Genomic DNA, 6,897 nt, shown 5'->3' on the forward strand with positions numbered 1-6,897 from the left:
GTCATAATCTGAAAGGTTCCTTGACTTCCTCATCTGCGGCGATCATCAGGTCAATATTGTAGAAATCAGCAGCACTGCTTCACCTCTCTCAGAAGAAAGCAGAACATCCGGGGCCGTCTGACCCAACCATGAGGGACAGCTTGAGCTGACAGCAGCCTGCATGGAGATGATCCTTGCACAGCAGCAGGGGACTGGAGAAGGTCACCAACTCTGATTTCCTTTCTCACACTGCTTTGCCAAAGCACCTGTCACTGATGAGGCTGGACACAGAGGCGCTCGGTCATGCTGCTTCTCGTCTACTGTTGAGTGTCACACATAATCTAGGCCATGTTTGCTGTAAATAGGTCAAAAGTGTAGCAAAGTAAATGGTACGGGGCTAACGGTGATTTTAATGGGCTTTAGGAAGTTGGATATTGTCTCTTTTCAAATATATTTGCACAGTAAGAAATGCAATAAATAATCTTGACTCAGTGTGTTGCAGTTATCTCTGTAATTCTTATGCAAGCGACCCTTGGAAACCACCATCCATCCTCTCTGGAGCTCCTCTCCCTCTCCATCTCGTAGAGCTCTTCCTTGGTGAGTCAGCCAGCCCAGAAAGCCAGACATCAATACTTGATCAGGGTCCAAGGGGGCCTGCAGCTACCCAGCTCCACCAGCTGGTCGGGGCAGCGTGGAGTGGGATGGAAAAGACCGGAACAGGCTCCTGCAGGCTCGCTGTGTCCAGAGAGCCAGCATCAAGCACTCGGCGGTGCACAGTCGGCCTCAGGTGGCACCGGGAGTGCATGAGAAAGGATCCATCTAAAAATATACCCCGAATTAAAAGAAATTTGAAATAAAAAATGGTGCCTATCAGGCAGCTGAGGGATTGTGTGTTTGTAGAGAAGGTGTTGTTTGTTTGTCACGTCCCGCGGGATCCCAAATGTGTTACGTCCCATATGAGACATTATGAGACAGCCCAGCATCCTGCACACAAGCTTTCTTCCTCCAGTTGCCACGAAGCAAAGCCCCAGTTCATCTCTGAGGAGGCAGACAGAGCCGTCCCACTGTGACATCCTCTGAGGGAGCTTTGTCTGGAGGCAGCAGATGAAACACCGAGGACCGCCTTCATTCTCATGCTAATAATTATAGAGAAAATATGAATACCATCTAAATATTGCATTGTAAATAGATTTCATCCTCATCCATCAATGACAAGATGAAGAATTACCATTCAAAACTCAGAGATTAAAGGGAAAGCATGTTTGTTGCACAAATGTGGCAATTATTTGAATTTTGAAAGTTTAAAGTGTGCCAGCAAATAGTTTTAGATTCTTTAGTGAATAAAAAGATGAAATACAACAATGTGAAAATACTCGAGTCGTTGAAGTTTATTTATTGATAAACAGTAAACTGTAATGCAGTATTAAAAGCATAAGTATATTAAACAGAGTGCTGTGTTATCATATATTATATTATCTAGTTAGTAATACTGATTAAGTTGCAATTTGTTAAATTATGCACCTGGACAAAGTGAACCAAGACAAATCATTGAACACGTTTTTAATCTCATCTCATAAATTGCTTCAGCATGTCTGAAGACTATGAGATGCGGTTAAGTTTAAGATTTTATGTACATTTCTTAATCCAAGTGTCAAGAATAAACTTTCACACTCACATATTAACCAGTTCATAAAATGTGTGTTTGTTTCATCTCTAGTAAATGGTCATACTTTATGAACTGATATATATATATATAGACAAATAAAGTATCATAAAATACAAATATCTCTAAATTATATTGAATAAAAGTAAGTACAGTGGAACTGTAATATATTTCCTCAATTAATTTTTTTTTCTTCTTATAATAATGAAATAACTATTTGTCTGTGCAAAATCCAATTGAAGCACAATCAGGTGAGAGTGTGTAAGTTCCACATTTCCCGGAAGAAAATCTCATAATTGCCCTCACATTTGAACCAGCGAGCTGAAGCTCATCCCTTTATCCGGCTCAGTAAGTGTTCCCTGATTGCGACGGGTATTACCTTTGAAACATTTACTAATGTCGTCTTGACGAACTACAGCGGCCGCCGCGCCCCACCGCTGGACACGGTGAATCTCTCCACCCTCCTGACCTGAGGGGTCATGACAGCACAAGGCAAGAGCGGTTAAAGTTCTACAGTCAACAAAGCTGTCCATGATGTGCATGTCCACGTCCTATTAGTCCCGCAGTGTGGGGAACGTCTCTCCCTTATGAACAGCATCCCGGTTTAAATCGAGGGACGGCGATGTTTGTGCAGCGGACGTCCAAATGTGCGATCATCAAAGAATTTAAACAGATCAGAGAATCGTGGACTGCAGAGACGTCCTGATGACTATGAGGCGCAGGAGGAAAGATTGAGCCAACAATCCAACGATAACCTTTATTCACATGCACGGCCGGGGGGCTCACAGCTGAGGAAACACATTTATATCCAACCTCAAAACCCTACGATAGTTGGCTACAAAACATTTACCAGGCGACATCACGCCTACCCAGAAACAACGCCCTGGTTACTCGGCATTGGGGATGAGGTTTGTTTGCCTTTCGTCAAGATGTAATCCTTGTCAGATCTTGTTTGATTTGCCTTACGTAAAGGTTCAAATAACTAACTCAAATACATTGCATCATCTTTTCTGGTTTAGCACAACCTGTACCTATAACCTGAAATGAGAGTTGCATTCACTTTCATTGTGATAAAACCAAACCTGCCTCTGTGGCAAATGCCACATGAAAAGAAAGTTGTTGGGACTGGACCGCAGCAAGGCGAGGCCCGCCCAATAACCGCTCTGTAAGTGGTGGATGTCACACCATTGGTCAGTAGAGCGTTGGCCGTTTCCCTTCCAACATTAATAAGAACAATGAGCTGCAGTAACAACACTTTGATCGATCATCTGATCCACTTAAAACCTCCTCAAATACTGTTGCTGTCCCATCCTAAATGTATCTGTGGTTGGCACATTGTGATGCCTGTAGGTAGCGCGGCTGCTTTAAGGAATAGTGTTTACGTATCGAGTGTGTGGTTGAGCGAGAGAGACAGAGAGAGAGTGTTTGTGGCGGTGCTCAGAGCAGACCGCTGTTGGGGATTGAAGCAAAAAAGAAATTAGCAGTAAAGTTGTCAGATGGTGGTAAATGTACAGCGTGAGTCTGTCTGCAGCTCCTCAAGACCAAAGTAAAGCAAATAAATTCTCCAACCGCGGTCTGGAAGAAGAATCAGGAAAGTTACATATGTTAATATAAGCAATGCAAACCGTCGGCTGTCCCGTGTACTTTGGGAAGTGACTGAAATAGGACAATAACACATGAGATAGGTCATCTAGGAACACAAATGATTAAAACTAGTATGATTATATTGATTTATTCAAAGCAGTCCTCATATTTGACTCAAAATGTAGCTCAATCAGGTCGTAGGATTGGCTTTTACTGGGAACACTACATTTATTTAATATCCATGGATGTACAAAACACCGCCGCGGACTATTTCTGCGACTGTTTGGCATTAATTCAGCCCAATGACCTTCTACAAGGTCCTGCCACTGACCCGGGTTACTACTCCATGTGATGAACCTCTCGGTCCCACTAGGCTCTGGGCTCAGCTTGCAAGAGCAAAGCACTGTCAGAGTGGTAATCCCCTGAGAAACAACCTCCTCACGGGGACAGTTCACTCACGAGAGACCTATGACAAATCGAACATGTATAAGCTTGGACACAGCACCACAACAAAAAAATGTGTGCTTGTGTCGTACGAGAAAATGTTGTTTGTCCTTTTTAAAAGCCTAGCAGCTTTACAGTAAACAATACTGTTTTGGAAAAACAGATCAAAGCCACACACACACATGTGTGTGTGTTGGGCACACACCTACTCACACGGGCAGAAACAGGAAACTCGTGTCAAAGGGCCACTAGGCCGAGCCGCTCTCTGCTTCATTGGAGGCCGTGCACCTGAGTCTCCGGCCTCTCGCCTGGATGCTCCGCTGAAGAGACGGATCTTCCAGCTGTATCAGATCGCTCATGCCTCCGAGGGGAGGCGGGTTGGATCTCGCTTTTATTACCTCGCCAACACTGCTCACCTATGGACAACAACACACGAGGCCCAGTGGCCCCTGTCATGCGGGCGCTCATCCAGAGAGTGCAGTGTAACAGGAGGCCCGCTGCTCCCCCGCTAGCTTCCTCTCACTGTGCATTACAATCAGAGCAGCGGCCGACAAGCTGTCGTCGATGCACACTCTGACACCACCGACGGTCCGATGGAGATGAAAAGAACAGATATGATGCAGATTAAAGGAGCGGCGACAGAAAGAAACCCTTTCCCGTGTCTGCAGGTGTGTGCCACAACCACTTTGCTCCCACCAACAACAGCACAAAGCTGCAGGGCTGAAATACCCACGCCGAGCAGCACGTGGAGCGGAGGACGAGAGCCCGAGGAAAGCATCTCGCTCATAACCGCGGCGAGCGTGAGTCACCATGAATAGCTCAAATCAGTGTGGAAATAAGTGATTATAAGACATTATGTATTTGTCTATCGAGTTTGCGTGGATGTATTTGGTGAAGACAAATTGCTGTAATTTGGAAACAAGGAAGGCTGCTGATGCGTATTGATTTTTGCATTCTTTTTTTATTTTTTAGAGCTTAATCACGAGCGAAGGAATAACCTAGAGGAGTCATTATGAAAAAAAACGTTTGTGCACATCGATATGTGTGTTTGCTCCTGCCTGCTAACTACCTCTGAGACCTGGAGAGAAGACATCACTCACACACACCGATTGTTCGGGTGAACTGGTTTTTAACTCTACCGTCTAGCAGAGAGACAGCAATGAGAATGTGAATCAACCTGTGGATCTTACTGGATACAGAGCAATGTTTTCTAAGGGTAAAACATTCAAATTAATTAATTATCAAAAGTGTGGAAACTGAATAACAGTTGTGTCAATGCATTGTGCTGCAGAGATAATCTACCGACAGCCAGTCAGGTCTGTTGGTCCTGTCTTTTTATCGCATGTGTGGGGGCCGGATAGTGAGTCTATGGAATAGAATATTTTCTATGCCGCAATAGGTAATTTCATATATATATATACAAATATATATAACAATATTGCATGTTTTCTGATTATTCAATGAAAAAATAGCCTCCATCAAAATAATCACATGGGAAAGAATGTGTGTTTACTCCTGTATGAATAAAAAACCTGACAGATGAAAAGTTGTTCTCATTTAATTAAGAACTGTCTGCAAACTCTTCTGATCTTCTGAGGAATTTGATTGACTGCGTATATATTGTGTATCATCATGATATATGATTGAATTACGATACGATTCATTCGAAAGGAGATAAATGATCGTATTGAATCACCGCCCCACCCAGTCTGCCCTCGTCAGAGCACGAACAAGTAGAGCTTCATTGAGCGTCCATTGTCTGTGTCCATGTTAATTAAATCCAAAGTGGTGAGAGAATTGCTCGCCCCCTTACCTTCTTCTCTTTCAGCCGGGAGTAGAGCATGTGACCGCTCCAGATTAACCCCTATTCCTTTGGAGCAGGTGGCCAGGTACCACACATTGTACCTTTGAGGGTGGGTGACCTCCATGACGACCCCCATAATGAACAGTCCTCCCATCGATTTCACACCATTTCACTTATCGACGTTTCGTGAAGCGAGGAAGAAGAAGACTGCTGGTGAGTGAACATGAACAGAAGTGATGTAAGTTTCATATTCTCAGACTACTAAACTCTGCAACATTGATTTTTTAGGAAGGAATCCAACATTTTGTGTGGCCTGGAGCACACACACACACACAATGGGTTTCGGTGAGCAACAGAAAAAGTTAACAAAATTTAAGTTCAAGTGAAAATTGCCTCAAGTGATTTGTCGGCAATTAGATATCAAAAATCAAACCTAAATCCTACATGTATTGCAGATAATTAATCATAAATGGAAAAATTCAACTATTTGCTTTAAATGTTTCCTGTTATTCTGAAAATGTGTACTATGTCCATATTTGCAGCTAACAACATATAAATGGAAGTAGTAGTATAACACTTATATATACACTCTGAGATGCATTTTCTTTGTATGTACAGTGCACGGTTTCTGTGAACGCCTTTCCCTCTTTTCTCTCTGCACACAGAGCAGCAGAGGTAAACTGCAGTCGACATGTGTGCTGCTGCCAAAGGTCAGATAATTGTCATGAGGAAGTGCGTTCATATACAAATGACATCCGATGGGTTCAAGCAGCGTGGAGGTAAACGTCCGGATTAATGGCCGTCCTCAGAGGAAACAGCCTCGCCTGCCTGTCTGTCTGTCTGTCGGAAACGTCCTCACGTGTGCTCGGATAAATATGAATTATCCAAGGTGTTATATTTCCCCAAAGACAGTATACACCGACATGAGCAGCCACCGCATTTCCTTCTCAGGAAATAGGTTGACTGAATGCATCCCACACGACCTCACTAATTCAGTTCACTGTATGGAGGGAGGTCACAGCAATATGCATGATTCCCATACAGGGAAATATATGCAGCCTCCACTCTGTCAAGGTCAGATGTTGAGCTGAATATACAAAGTAAATAGCAACGCATTATGTAACTCTGTTGAAAATGTTAGTCCGCACATTATGCTTATTCTGAAAATAATGTTTCTGCAAAATCATTTTAGACCTCTTCAGTGATGCAGAGGAGGTCTAAAAGGTGAAGAAAGACTAACAGGATCTTTTGTTGTTCTGATTCTGTCAATCTTCTTGACTTTAATCAAAAAAGTCAAATCTAATCAATGGCTACTTGATATTATTACTATTTTCCATTAAATCAACAGTGATCCAAATACAAGGACGTTTTATATTTACCGTTGTAGTGTCCCAAAAATTACATGACTAAATAGCAGCAAGAG

This window comes from Pseudoliparis swirei, chromosome 23 (assembly GCF_029220125.1).
Source record: "Pseudoliparis swirei isolate HS2019 ecotype Mariana Trench chromosome 23, NWPU_hadal_v1, whole genome shotgun sequence".
Lineage (NCBI taxonomy): Eukaryota > Metazoa > Chordata > Actinopteri > Perciformes > Liparidae > Pseudoliparis > Pseudoliparis swirei.